We start from the raw sequence: 14,646 nt of genomic DNA, 5'->3' as shown, positions 1-14,646 counted from the left end.
CCCCCCCACCCCCCCCCCCCCCCACCCCCCCCCCCCCCCACCCCCCCCCCCCCCCACCCCCCCCCCCCCCCACCCCCCCCCCCCCCCACCCCCCCCCCCCCCCACCCCCCCCCCCCCCCACCCCCCCCCCCCCCCACCCCCCCCCCCCCCCACCCCCCCCCCCCCCCACCCCCCCCCCCCCCCACCCCCCCCCCCCCCCACCCCCCCCCCCCCCCACCCCCCCCCCCCCCCACCCCCCCCCCCCCCCACCCCCCCCCCCCCCCACCCCCCCCCCCCCCCACCCCCCCCCCCCCCCACCCCCCCCCCCCCCCACCCCCCCCCCCCCCCACCCCCCCCCCCCCCCACCCCCCCCCCCCCCCACCCCCCCCCCCCCCCACCCCCCCCCCCCCCCACCCCCCCCCCCCCCCACCCCCCCCCCCCCCCACCCCCCCCCCCCCCCACCCCCCCCCCCCCCCACCCCCCCCCCCCCCCACCCCCCCCCCCCCCCACCCCCCCCCCCCCCCACCCCCCCCCCCCCCCACCCCCCCCCCCCCCCACCCCCCCCCCCCCCCACCCCCCCCCCCCCCCACCCCCCCCCCCCCCCACCCCCCCCCCCCCCCACCCCCCCCCCCCCCCACCCCCCCCCCCCCCCACCCCCCCCCCCCCCCACCCCCCCCCCCCCCCACCCCCCCCCCCCCCCACCCCCCCCCCCCCCCACCCCCCCCCCCCCCCACCCCCCCCCCCCCCCACCCCCCCCCCCCCCCACCCCCCCCCCCCCCCACCCCCCCCCCCCCCCACCCCCCCCCCCCCCCACCCCCCCCCCCCCCCACCCCCCCCCCCCCCCACCCCCCCCCCCCCCCACCCCCCCCCCCCCCCACCCCCCCCCCCCCCCACCCCCCCCCCCCCCCACCCCCCCCCCCCCCCACCCCCCCCCCCCCCCACCCCCCCCCCCCCCCACCCCCCCCCCCCCCCACCCCCCCCCCCCCCCACCCCCCCCCCCCCCCACCCCCCCCCCCCCCCACCCCCCCCCCCCCCCACCCCCCCCCCCCCCCACCCCCCCCCCCCCCCACCCCCCCCCCCCCCCACCCCCCCCCCCCCCCACCCCCCCCCCCCCCCACCCCCCCCCCCCCCCACCCCCCCCCCCCCCCACCCCCCCCCCCCCCCACCCCCCCCCCCCCCCACCCCCCCCCCCCCCCACCCCCCCCCCCCCCCACCCCCCCCCCCCCCCACCCCCCCCCCCCCCCACCCCCCCCCCCCCCCACCCCCCCCCCCCCCCACCCCCCCCCCCCCCCACCCCCCCCCCCCCCCACCCCCCCCCCCCCCCACCCCCCCCCCCCCCCACCCCCCCCCCCCCCCACCCCCCCCCCCCCCCACCCCCCCCCCCCCCCACCCCCCCCCCCCCCCACCCCCCCCCCCCCCCACCCCCCCCCCCCCCCACCCCCCCCCCCCCCCACCCCCCCCCCCCCCCACCCCCCCCCCCCCCCACCCCCCCCCCCCCCCACCCCCCCCCCCCCCCACCCCCCCCCCCCCCCACCCCCCCCCCCCCCCACCCCCCCCCCCCCCCACCCCCCCCCCCCCCCACCCCCCCCCCCCCCCACCCCCCCCCCCCCCCACCCCCCCCCCCCCCCACCCCCCCCCCCCCCCACCCCCCCCCCCCCCCACCCCCCCCCCCCCCCACCCCCCCCCCCCCCCACCCCCCCCCCCCCCCACCCCCCCCCCCCCCCACCCCCCCCCCCCCCCACCCCCCCCCCCCCCCACCCCCCCCCCCCCCCACCCCCCCCCCCCCCCACCCCCCCCCCCCCCCACCCCCCCCCCCCCCCACCCCCCCCCCCCCCCACCCCCCCCCCCCCCCACCCCCCCCCCCCCCCACCCCCCCCCCCCCCCACCCCCCCCCCCCCCCACCCCCCCCCCCCCCCACCCCCCCCCCCCCCCACCCCCCCCCCCCCCCACCCCCCCCCCCCCCCACCCCCCCCCCCCCCCACCCCCCCCCCCCCCCACCCCCCCCCCCCCCCACCCCCCCCCCCCCCCACCCCCCCCCCCCCCCACCCCCCCCCCCCCCCACCCCCCCCCCCCCCCACCCCCCCCCCCCCCCACCCCCCCCCCCCCCCACCCCCCCCCCCCCCCACCCCCCCCCCCCCCCACCCCCCCCCCCCCCCACCCCCCCCCCCCCCCACCCCCCCCCCCCCCCACCCCCCCCCCCCCCCACCCCCCCCCCCCCCCACCCCCCCCCCCCCCCACCCCCCCCCCCCCCCACCCCCCCCCCCCCCCACCCCCCCCCCCCCCCACCCCCCCCCCCCCCCACCCCCCCCCCCCCCCACCCCCCCCCCCCCCCACCCCCCCCCCCCCCCACCCCCCCCCCCCCCCACCCCCCCCCCCCCCCACCCCCCCCCCCCCCCACCCCCCCCCCCCCCCACCCCCCCCCCCCCCCACCCCCCCCCCCCCCCACCCCCCCCCCCCCCCACCCCCCCCCCCCCCCACCCCCCCCCCCCCCCACCCCCCCCCCCCCCCACCCCCCCCCCCCCCCACCCCCCCCCCCCCCCACCCCCCCCCCCCCCCACCCCCCCCCCCCCCCACCCCCCCCCCCCCCCACCCCCCCCCCCCCCCACCCCCCCCCCCCCCCACCCCCCCCCCCCCCCACCCCCCCCCCCCCCCACCCCCCCCCCCCCCCACCCCCCCCCCCCCCCACCCCCCCCCCCCCCCACCCCCCCCCCCCCCCACCCCCCCCCCCCCCCACCCCCCCCCCCCCCCACCCCCCCCCCCCCCCACCCCCCCCCCCCCCCACCCCCCCCCCCCCCCACCCCCCCCCCCCCCCACCCCCCCCCCCCCCCACCCCCCCCCCCCCCCACCCCCCCCCCCCCCCACCCCCCCCCCCCCCCACCCCCCCCCCCCCCCACCCCCCCCCCCCCCCACCCCCCCCCCCCCCCACCCCCCCCCCCCCCCACCCCCCCCCCCCCCCACCCCCCCCCCCCCCCACCCCCCCCCCCCCCCACCCCCCCCCCCCCCCACCCCCCCCCCCCCCCACCCCCCCCCCCCCCCACCCCCCCCCCCCCCCACCCCCCCCCCCCCCCACCCCCCCCCCCCCCCACCCCCCCCCCCCCCCACCCCCCCCCCCCCCCACCCCCCCCCCCCCCCACCCCCCCCCCCCCCCACCCCCCCCCCCCCCCACCCCCCCCCCCCCCCACCCCCCCCCCCCCCCACCCCCCCCCCCCCCCACCCCCCCCCCCCCCCACCCCCCCCCCCCCCCACCCCCCCCCCCCCCCACCCCCCCCCCCCCCCACCCCCCCCCCCCCCCACCCCCCCCCCCCCCCACCCCCCCCCCCCCCCACCCCCCCCCCCCCCCACCCCCCCCCCCCCCCACCCCCCCCCCCCCCCACCCCCCCCCCCCCCCACCCCCCCCCCCCCCCACCCCCCCCCCCCCCCACCCCCCCCCCCCCCCACCCCCCCCCCCCCCCACCCCCCCCCCCCCCCACCCCCCCCCCCCCCCACCCCCCCCCCCCCCCACCCCCCCCCCCCCCCACCCCCCCCCCCCCCCACCCCCCCCCCCCCCCACCCCCCCCCCCCCCCACCCCCCCCCCCCCCCACCCCCCCCCCCCCCCACCCCCCCCCCCCCCCACCCCCCCCCCCCCCCACCCCCCCCCCCCCCCACCCCCCCCCCCCCCCACCCCCCCCCCCCCCCACCCCCCCCCCCCCCCACCCCCCCCCCCCCCCACCCCCCCCCCCCCCCACCCCCCCCCCCCCCCACCCCCCCCCCCCCCCACCCCCCCCCCCCCCCACCCCCCCCCCCCCCCACCCCCCCCCCCCCCCACCCCCCCCCCCCCCCACCCCCCCCCCCCCCCACCCCCCCCCCCCCCCACCCCCCCCCCCCCCCACCCCCCCCCCCCCCCACCCCCCCCCCCCCCCACCCCCCCCCCCCCCCACCCCCCCCCCCCCCCACCCCCCCCCCCCCCCACCCCCCCCCCCCCCCACCCCCCCCCCCCCCCACCCCCCCCCCCCCCCACCCCCCCCCCCCCCCACCCCCCCCCCCCCCCACCCCCCCCCCCCCCCACCCCCCCCCCCCCCCACCCCCCCCCCCCCCCACCCCCCCCCCCCCCCACCCCCCCCCCCCCCCACCCCCCCCCCCCCCCACCCCCCCCCCCCCCCACCCCCCCCCCCCCCCACCCCCCCCCCCCCCCACCCCCCCCCCCCCCCACCCCCCCCCCCCCCCACCCCCCCCCCCCCCCACCCCCCCCCCCCCCCACCCCCCCCCCCCCCCACCCCCCCCCCCCCCCACCCCCCCCCCCCCCCACCCCCCCCCCCCCCCACCCCCCCCCCCCCCCACCCCCCCCCCCCCCCACCCCCCCCCCCCCCCACCCCCCCCCCCCCCCACCCCCCCCCCCCCCCACCCCCCCCCCCCCCCACCCCCCCCCCCCCCCACCCCCCCCCCCCCCCACCCCCCCCCCCCCCCACCCCCCCCCCCCCCCACCCCCCCCCCCCCCCACCCCCCCCCCCCCCCACCCCCCCCCCCCCCCACCCCCCCCCCCCCCCACCCCCCCCCCCCCCCACCCCCCCCCCCCCCCACCCCCCCCCCCCCCCACCCCCCCCCCCCCCCACCCCCCCCCCCCCCCACCCCCCCCCCCCCCCACCCCCCCCCCCCCCCACCCCCCCCCCCCCCCACCCCCCCCCCCCCCCACCCCCCCCCCCCCCCACCCCCCCCCCCCCCCACCCCCCCCCCCCCCCACCCCCCCCCCCCCCCACCCCCCCCCCCCCCCACCCCCCCCCCCCCCCACCCCCCCCCCCCCCCACCCCCCCCCCCCCCCACCCCCCCCCCCCCCCACCCCCCCCCCCCCCCACCCCCCCCCCCCCCCACCCCCCCCCCCCCCCACCCCCCCCCCCCCCCACCCCCCCCCCCCCCCACCCCCCCCCCCCCCCACCCCCCCCCCCCCCCACCCCCCCCCCCCCCCACCCCCCCCCCCCCCCACCCCCCCCCCCCCCCACCCCCCCCCCCCCCCACCCCCCCCCCCCCCCACCCCCCCCCCCCCCCACCCCCCCCCCCCCCCACCCCCCCCCCCCCCCACCCCCCCCCCCCCCCACCCCCCCCCCCCCCCACCCCCCCCCCCCCCCACCCCCCCCCCCCCCCACCCCCCCCCCCCCCCACCCCCCCCCCCCCCCACCCCCCCCCCCCCCCACCCCCCCCCCCCCCCACCCCCCCCCCCCCCCACCCCCCCCCCCCCCCACCCCCCCCCCCCCCCACCCCCCCCCCCCCCCACCCCCCCCCCCCCCCACCCCCCCCCCCCCCCACCCCCCCCCCCCCCCACCCCCCCCCCCCCCCACCCCCCCCCCCCCCCACCCCCCCCCCCCCCCACCCCCCCCCCCCCCCACCCCCCCCCCCCCCCACCCCCCCCCCCCCCCACCCCCCCCCCCCCCCACCCCCCCCCCCCCCCACCCCCCCCCCCCCCCACCCCCCCCCCCCCCCACCCCCCCCCCCCCCCACCCCCCCCCCCCCCCACCCCCCCCCCCCCCCACCCCCCCCCCCCCCCACCCCCCCCCCCCCCCACCCCCCCCCCCCCCCACCCCCCCCCCCCCCCACCCCCCCCCCCCCCCACCCCCCCCCCCCCCCACCCCCCCCCCCCCCCACCCCCCCCCCCCCCCACCCCCCCCCCCCCCCACCCCCCCCCCCCCCCACCCCCCCCCCCCCCCACCCCCCCCCCCCCCCACCCCCCCCCCCCCCCACCCCCCCCCCCCCCCACCCCCCCCCCCCCCCACCCCCCCCCCCCCCCACCCCCCCCCCCCCCCACCCCCCCCCCCCCCCACCCCCCCCCCCCCCCACCCCCCCCCCCCCCCACCCCCCCCCCCCCCCACCCCCCCCCCCCCCCACCCCCCCCCCCCCCCACCCCCCCCCCCCCCCACCCCCCCCCCCCCCCACCCCCCCCCCCCCCCACCCCCCCCCCCCCCCACCCCCCCCCCCCCCCACCCCCCCCCCCCCCCACCCCCCCCCCCCCCCACCCCCCCCCCCCCCCACCCCCCCCCCCCCCCACCCCCCCCCCCCCCCACCCCCCCCCCCCCCCACCCCCCCCCCCCCCCACCCCCCCCCCCCCCCACCCCCCCCCCCCCCCACCCCCCCCCCCCCCCACCCCCCCCCCCCCCCACCCCCCCCCCCCCCCACCCCCCCCCCCCCCCACCCCCCCCCCCCCCCACCCCCCCCCCCCCCCACCCCCCCCCCCCCCCACCCCCCCCCCCCCCCACCCCCCCCCCCCCCCACCCCCCCCCCCCCCCACCCCCCCCCCCCCCCACCCCCCCCCCCCCCCACCCCCCCCCCCCCCCACCCCCCCCCCCCCCCACCCCCCCCCCCCCCCACCCCCCCCCCCCCCCACCCCCCCCCCCCCCCACCCCCCCCCCCCCCCACCCCCCCCCCCCCCCACCCCCCCCCCCCCCCACCCCCCCCCCCCCCCACCCCCCCCCCCCCCCACCCCCCCCCCCCCCCACCCCCCCCCCCCCCCACCCCCCCCCCCCCCCACCCCCCCCCCCCCCCACCCCCCCCCCCCCCCACCCCCCCCCCCCCCCACCCCCCCCCCCCCCCACCCCCCCCCCCCCCCACCCCCCCCCCCCCCCACCCCCCCCCCCCCCCACCCCCCCCCCCCCCCACCCCCCCCCCCCCCCACCCCCCCCCCCCCCCACCCCCCCCCCCCCCCACCCCCCCCCCCCCCCACCCCCCCCCCCCCCCACCCCCCCCCCCCCCCACCCCCCCCCCCCCCCACCCCCCCCCCCCCCCACCCCCCCCCCCCCCCACCCCCCCCCCCCCCCACCCCCCCCCCCCCCCACCCCCCCCCCCCCCCACCCCCCCCCCCCCCCACCCCCCCCCCCCCCCACCCCCCCCCCCCCCCACCCCCCCCCCCCCCCACCCCCCCCCCCCCCCACCCCCCCCCCCCCCCACCCCCCCCCCCCCCCACCCCCCCCCCCCCCCACCCCCCCCCCCCCCCACCCCCCCCCCCCCCCACCCCCCCCCCCCCCCACCCCCCCCCCCCCCCACCCCCCCCCCCCCCCACCCCCCCCCCCCCCCACCCCCCCCCCCCCCCACCCCCCCCCCCCCCCACCCCCCCCCCCCCCCACCCCCCCCCCCCCCCACCCCCCCCCCCCCCCACCCCCCCCCCCCCCCACCCCCCCCCCCCCCCACCCCCCCCCCCCCCCACCCCCCCCCCCCCCCACCCCCCCCCCCCCCCACCCCCCCCCCCCCCCACCCCCCCCCCCCCCCACCCCCCCCCCCCCCCACCCCCCCCCCCCCCCACCCCCCCCCCCCCCCACCCCCCCCCCCCCCCACCCCCCCCCCCCCCCACCCCCCCCCCCCCCCACCCCCCCCCCCCCCCACCCCCCCCCCCCCCCACCCCCCCCCCCCCCCACCCCCCCCCCCCCCCACCCCCCCCCCCCCCCACCCCCCCCCCCCCCCACCCCCCCCCCCCCCCACCCCCCCCCCCCCCCACCCCCCCCCCCCCCCACCCCCCCCCCCCCCCACCCCCCCCCCCCCCCACCCCCCCCCCCCCCCACCCCCCCCCCCCCCCACCCCCCCCCCCCCCCACCCCCCCCCCCCCCCACCCCCCCCCCCCCCCACCCCCCCCCCCCCCCACCCCCCCCCCCCCCCACCCCCCCCCCCCCCCACCCCCCCCCCCCCCCACCCCCCCCCCCCCCCACCCCCCCCCCCCCCCACCCCCCCCCCCCCCCACCCCCCCCCCCCCCCACCCCCCCCCCCCCCCACCCCCCCCCCCCCCCACCCCCCCCCCCCCCCACCCCCCCCCCCCCCCACCCCCCCCCCCCCCCACCCCCCCCCCCCCCCACCCCCCCCCCCCCCCACCCCCCCCCCCCCCCACCCCCCCCCCCCCCCACCCCCCCCCCCCCCCACCCCCCCCCCCCCCCACCCCCCCCCCCCCCCACCCCCCCCCCCCCCCACCCCCCCCCCCCCCCACCCCCCCCCCCCCCCACCCCCCCCCCCCCCCACCCCCCCCCCCCCCCACCCCCCCCCCCCCCCACCCCCCCCCCCCCCCACCCCCCCCCCCCCCCACCCCCCCCCCCCCCCACCCCCCCCCCCCCCCACCCCCCCCCCCCCCCACCCCCCCCCCCCCCCACCCCCCCCCCCCCCCACCCCCCCCCCCCCCCACCCCCCCCCCCCCCCACCCCCCCCCCCCCCCACCCCCCCCCCCCCCCACCCCCCCCCCCCCCCACCCCCCCCCCCCCCCACCCCCCCCCCCCCCCACCCCCCCCCCCCCCCACCCCCCCCCCCCCCCACCCCCCCCCCCCCCCACCCCCCCCCCCCCCCACCCCCCCCCCCCCCCACCCCCCCCCCCCCCCACCCCCCCCCCCCCCCACCCCCCCCCCCCCCCACCCCCCCCCCCCCCCACCCCCCCCCCCCCCCACCCCCCCCCCCCCCCACCCCCCCCCCCCCCCACCCCCCCCCCCCCCCACCCCCCCCCCCCCCCACCCCCCCCCCCCCCCACCCCCCCCCCCCCCCACCCCCCCCCCCCCCCACCCCCCCCCCCCCCCACCCCCCCCCCCCCCCACCCCCCCCCCCCCCCACCCCCCCCCCCCCCCACCCCCCCCCCCCCCCACCCCCCCCCCCCCCCACCCCCCCCCCCCCCCACCCCCCCCCCCCCCCACCCCCCCCCCCCCCCACCCCCCCCCCCCCCCACCCCCCCCCCCCCCCACCCCCCCCCCCCCCCACCCCCCCCCCCCCCCACCCCCCCCCCCCCCCACCCCCCCCCCCCCCCACCCCCCCCCCCCCCCACCCCCCCCCCCCCCCACCCCCCCCCCCCCCCACCCCCCCCCCCCCCCACCCCCCCCCCCCCCCACCCCCCCCCCCCCCCACCCCCCCCCCCCCCCACCCCCCCCCCCCCCCACCCCCCCCCCCCCCCACCCCCCCCCCCCCCCACCCCCCCCCCCCCCCACCCCCCCCCCCCCCCACCCCCCCCCCCCCCCACCCCCCCCCCCCCCCACCCCCCCCCCCCCCCACCCCCCCCCCCCCCCACCCCCCCCCCCCCCCACCCCCCCCCCCCCCCACCCCCCCCCCCCCCCACCCCCCCCCCCCCCCACCCCCCCCCCCCCCCACCCCCCCCCCCCCCCACCCCCCCCCCCCCCCACCCCCCCCCCCCCCCACCCCCCCCCCCCCCCACCCCCCCCCCCCCCCACCCCCCCCCCCCCCCACCCCCCCCCCCCCCCACCCCCCCCCCCCCCCACCCCCCCCCCCCCCCACCCCCCCCCCCCCCCACCCCCCCCCCCCCCCACCCCCCCCCCCCCCCACCCCCCCCCCCCCCCACCCCCCCCCCCCCCCACCCCCCCCCCCCCCCACCCCCCCCCCCCCCCACCCCCCCCCCCCCCCACCCCCCCCCCCCCCCACCCCCCCCCCCCCCCACCCCCCCCCCCCCCCACCCCCCCCCCCCCCCACCCCCCCCCCCCCCCACCCCCCCCCCCCCCCACCCCCCCCCCCCCCCACCCCCCCCCCCCCCCACCCCCCCCCCCCCCCACCCCCCCCCCCCCCCACCCCCCCCCCCCCCCACCCCCCCCCCCCCCCACCCCCCCCCCCCCCCACCCCCCCCCCCCCCCACCCCCCCCCCCCCCCACCCCCCCCCCCCCCCACCCCCCCCCCCCCCCACCCCCCCCCCCCCCCACCCCCCCCCCCCCCCACCCCCCCCCCCCCCCACCCCCCCCCCCCCCCACCCCCCCCCCCCCCCACCCCCCCCCCCCCCCACCCCCCCCCCCCCCCACCCCCCCCCCCCCCCACCCCCCCCCCCCCCCACCCCCCCCCCCCCCCACCCCCCCCCCCCCCCACCCCCCCCCCCCCCCACCCCCCCCCCCCCCCACCCCCCCCCCCCCCCACCCCCCCCCCCCCCCACCCCCCCCCCCCCCCACCCCCCCCCCCCCCCACCCCCCCCCCCCCCCACCCCCCCCCCCCCCCACCCCCCCCCCCCCCCACCCCCCCCCCCCCCCACCCCCCCCCCCCCCCACCCCCCCCCCCCCCCACCCCCCCCCCCCCCCACCCCCCCCCCCCCCCACCCCCCCCCCCCCCCACCCCCCCCCCCCCCCACCCCCCCCCCCCCCCACCCCCCCCCCCCCCCACCCCCCCCCCCCCCCACCCCCCCCCCCCCCCACCCCCCCCCCCCCCCACCCCCCCCCCCCCCCACCCCCCCCCCCCCCCACCCCCCCCCCCCCCCACCCCCCCCCCCCCCCACCCCCCCCCCCCCCCACCCCCCCCCCCCCCCACCCCCCCCCCCCCCCACCCCCCCCCCCCCCCACCCCCCCCCCCCCCCACCCCCCCCCCCCCCCACCCCCCCCCCCCCCCACCCCCCCCCCCCCCCACCCCCCCCCCCCCCCACCCCCCCCCCCCCCCACCCCCCCCCCCCCCCACCCCCCCCCCCCCCCACCCCCCCCCCCCCCCACCCCCCCCCCCCCCCACCCCCCCCCCCCCCCACCCCCCCCCCCCCCCACCCCCCCCCCCCCCCACCCCCCCCCCCCCCCACCCCCCCCCCCCCCCACCCCCCCCCCCCCCCACCCCCCCCCCCCCCCACCCCCCCCCCCCCCCACCCCCCCCCCCCCCCACCCCCCCCCCCCCCCACCCCCCCCCCCCCCCACCCCCCCCCCCCCCCACCCCCCCCCCCCCCCACCCCCCCCCCCCCCCACCCCCCCCCCCCCCCACCCCCCCCCCCCCCCACCCCCCCCCCCCCCCACCCCCCCCCCCCCCCACCCCCCCCCCCCCCCACCCCCCCCCCCCCCCACCCCCCCCCCCCCCCACCCCCCCCCCCCCCCACCCCCCCCCCCCCCCACCCCCCCCCCCCCCCACCCCCCCCCCCCCCCACCCCCCCCCCCCCCCACCCCCCCCCCCCCCCACCCCCCCCCCCCCCCACCCCCCCCCCCCCCCACCCCCCCCCCCCCCCACCCCCCCCCCCCCCCACCCCCCCCCCCCCCCACCCCCCCCCCCCCCCACCCCCCCCCCCCCCCACCCCCCCCCCCCCCCACCCCCCCCCCCCCCCACCCCCCCCCCCCCCCACCCCCCCCCCCCCCCACCCCCCCCCCCCCCCACCCCCCCCCCCCCCCACCCCCCCCCCCCCCCACCCCCCCCCCCCCCCACCCCCCCCCCCCCCCACCCCCCCCCCCCCCCACCCCCCCCCCCCCCCACCCCCCCCCCCCCCCACCCCCCCCCCCCCCCACCCCCCCCCCCCCCCACCCCCCCCCCCCCCCACCCCCCCCCCCCCCCACCCCCCCCCCCCCCCACCCCCCCCCCCCCCCACCCCCCCCCCCCCCCACCCCCCCCCCCCCCCACCCCCCCCCCCCCCCACCCCCCCCCCCCCCCACCCCCCCCCCCCCCCACCCCCCCCCCCCCCCACCCCCCCCCCCCCCCACCCCCCCCCCCCCCCACCCCCCCCCCCCCCCACCCCCCCCCCCCCCCACCCCCCCCCCCCCCCACCCCCCCCCCCCCCCACCCCCCCCCCCCCCCACCCCCCCCCCCCCCCACCCCCCCCCCCCCCCACCCCCCCCCCCCCCCACCCCCCCCCCCCCCCACCCCCCCCCCCCCCCACCCCCCCCCCCCCCCACCCCCCCCCCCCCCCACCCCCCCCCCCCCCCACCCCCCCCCCCCCCCACCCCCCCCCCCCCCCACCCCCCCCCCCCCCCACCCCCCCCCCCCCCCACCCCCCCCCCCCCCCACCCCCCCCCCCCCCCACCCCCCCCCCCCCCCACCCCCCCCCCCCCCCACCCCCCCCCCCCCCCACCCCCCCCCCCCCCCACCCCCCCCCCCCCCCACCCCCCCCCCCCCCCACCCCCCCCCCCCCCCACCCCCCCCCCCCCCCACCCCCCCCCCCCCCCACCCCCCCCCCCCCCCACCCCCCCCCCCCCCCACCCCCCCCCCCCCCCACCCCCCCCCCCCCCCACCCCCCCCCCCCCCCACCCCCCCCCCCCCCCACCCCCCCCCCCCCCCACCCCCCCCCCCCCCCACCCCCCCCCCCCCCCACCCCCCCCCCCCCCCACCCCCCCCCCCCCCCACCCCCCCCCCCCCCCACCCCCCCCCCCCCCCACCCCCCCCCCCCCCCACCCCCCCCCCCCCCCACCCCCCCCCCCCCCCACCCCCCCCCCCCCCCACCCCCCCCCCCCCCCACCCCCCCCCCCCCCCACCCCCCCCCCCCCCCACCCCCCCCCCCCCCCACCCCCCCCCCCCCCCACCCCCCCCCCCCCCCACCCCCCCCCCCCCCCACCCCCCCCCCCCCCCACCCCCCCCCCCCCCCACCCCCCCCCCCCCCCACCCCCCCCCCCCCCCACCCCCCCCCCCCCCCACCCCCCCCCCCCCCCACCCCCCCCCCCCCCCACCCCCCCCCCCCCCCACCCCCCCCCCCCCCCACCCCCCCCCCCCCCCACCCCCCCCCCCCCCCACCCCCCCCCCCCCCCACCCCCCCCCCCCCCCACCCCCCCCCCCCCCCACCCCCCCCCCCCCCCACCCCCCCCCCCCCCCACCCCCCCCCCCCCCCACCCCCCCCCCCCCCCACCCCCCCCCCCCCCCACCCCCCCCCCCCCCCACCCCCCCCCCCCCCCACCCCCCCCCCCCCCCACCCCCCCCCCCCCCCACCCCCCCCCCCCCCCACCCCCCCCCCCCCCCACCCCCCCCCCCCCCCACCCCCCCCCCCCCCCACCCCCCCCCCCCCCCACCCCCCCCCCCCCCCACCCCCCCCCCCCCCCACCCCCCCCCCCCCCCACCCCCCCCCCCCCCCACCCCCCCCCCCCCCCACCCCCCCCCCCCCCCACCCCCCCCCCCCCCCACCCCCCCCCCCCCCCACCCCCCCCCCCCCCCACCCCCCCCCCCCCCCACCCCCCCCCCCCCCCACCCCCCCCCCCCCCCACCCCCCCCCCCCCCCACCCCCCCCCCCCCCCACCCCCCCCCCCCCCCACCCCCCCCCCCCCCCACCCCCCCCCCCCCCCACCCCCCCCCCCCCCCACCCCCCCCCCCCCCCACCCCCCCCCCCCCCCACCCCCCCCCCCCCCCACCCCCCCCCCCCCCCACCCCCCCCCCCCCCCACCCCCCCCCCCCCCCACCCCCCCCCCCCCCCACCCCCCCCCCCCCCCACCCCCCCCCCCCCCCACCCCCCCCCCCCCCCACCCCCCCCCCCCCCCACCCCCCCCCCCCCCCACCCCCCCCCCCCCCCACCCCCCCCCCCCCCCACCCCCCCCCCCCCCCACCCCCCCCCCCCCCCACCCCCCCCCCCCCCCACCCCCCCCCCCCCCCACCCCCCCCCCCCCCCACCCCCCCCCCCCCCCACCCCCCCCCCCCCCCACCCCCCCCCCCCCCCACCCCCCCCCCCCCCCACCCCCCCCCCCCCCCACCCCCCCCCCCCCCCACCCCCCCCCCCCCCCACCCCCCCCCCCCCCCACCCCCCCCCCCCCCCACCCCCCCCCCCCCCCACCCCCCCCCCCCCCCACCCCCCCCCCCCCCCACCCCCCCCCCCCCCCACCCCCCCCCCCCCCCACCCCCCCCCCCCCCCACCCCCCCCCCCCCCCACCCCCCCCCCCCCCCACCCCCCCCCCCCCCCACCCCCCCCCCCCCCCACCCCCCCCCCCCCCCACCCCCCCCCCCCCCCACCCCCCCCCCCCCCCACCCCCCCCCCCCCCCACCCCCCCCCCCCCCCACCCCCCCCCCCCCCCACCCCCCCCCCCCCCCACCCCCCCCCCCCCCCACCCCCCCCCCCCCCCACCCCCCCCCCCCCCCACCCCCCCCCCCCCCCACCCCCCCCCCCCCCCACCCCCCCCCCCCCCCACCCCCCCCCCCCCCCACCCCCCCCCCCCCCCACCCCCCCCCCCCCCCACCCCCCCCCCCCCCCACCCCCCCCCCCCCCCACCCCCCCCCCCCCCCACCCCCCCCCCCCCCCACCCCCCCCCCCCCCCACCCCCCCCCCCCCCCACCCCCCCCCCCCCCCACCCCCCCCCCCCCCCACCCCCCCCCCCCCCCACCCCCCCCCCCCCCCACCCCCCCCCCCCCCCACCCCCCCCCCCCCCCACCCCCCCCCCCCCCCACCCCCCCCCCCCCCCACCCCCCCCCCCCCCCACCCCCCCCCCCCCCCACCCCCCCCCCCCCCCACCCCCCCCCCCCCCCACCCCCCCCCCCCCCCACCCCCCCCCCCCCCCACCCCCCCCCCCCCCCACCCCCCCCCCCCCCCACCCCCCCCCCCCCCCACCCCCCCCCCCCCCCACCCCCCCCCCCCCCCACCCCCCCCCCCCCCCACCCCCCCCCCCCCCCACCCCCCCCCCCCCCCACCCCCCCCCCCCCCCACCCCCCCCCCCCCCCACCCCCCCCCCCCCCCACCCCCCCCCCCCCCCACCCCCCCCCCCCCCCACCCCCCCCCCCCCCCACCCCCCCCCCCCCCCACCCCCCCCCCCCCCCACCCCCCCCCCCCCCCACCCCCCCCCCCCCCCACCCCCCCCCCCCCCCACCCCCCCCCCCCCCCACCCCCCCCCCCCCCCACCCCCCCCCCCCCCCACCCCCCCCCCCCCCCACCCCCCCCCCCCCCCACCCCCCCCCCCCCCCACCCCCCCCCCCCCCCACCCCCCCCCCCCCCCACCCCCCCCCCCCCCCACCCCCCCCCCCCCCCACCCCCCCCCCCCCCCACCCCCCCCCCCCCCCACCCCCCCCCCCCCCCACCCCCCCCCCCCCCCACCCCCCCCCCCCCC

General features: G+C 93.8%; 1 protein-coding gene across 5 annotated transcripts in view; it reads right to left on the bottom strand.

Annotated features, from left to right (window-relative positions):
* Window positions 1-14,646, bottom strand: part of ATCAY (ATCAY kinesin light chain interacting caytaxin) — a 602,799-nt gene that overhangs the window by 379,800 nt on the left and 208,353 nt on the right. The gene's annotated exons all lie outside the window — the stretch shown is intronic.

Source organism: Sphaerodactylus townsendi, linkage group LG05, assembly GCF_021028975.2.
Source record: "Sphaerodactylus townsendi isolate TG3544 linkage group LG05, MPM_Stown_v2.3, whole genome shotgun sequence".
Classification (NCBI taxonomy): domain Eukaryota; kingdom Metazoa; phylum Chordata; class Lepidosauria; order Squamata; family Sphaerodactylidae; genus Sphaerodactylus; species Sphaerodactylus townsendi.
The sequence above is the reverse complement of the archived record's forward strand: the minus strand, read 5'-3'. Positions and strand labels throughout refer to the sequence as shown.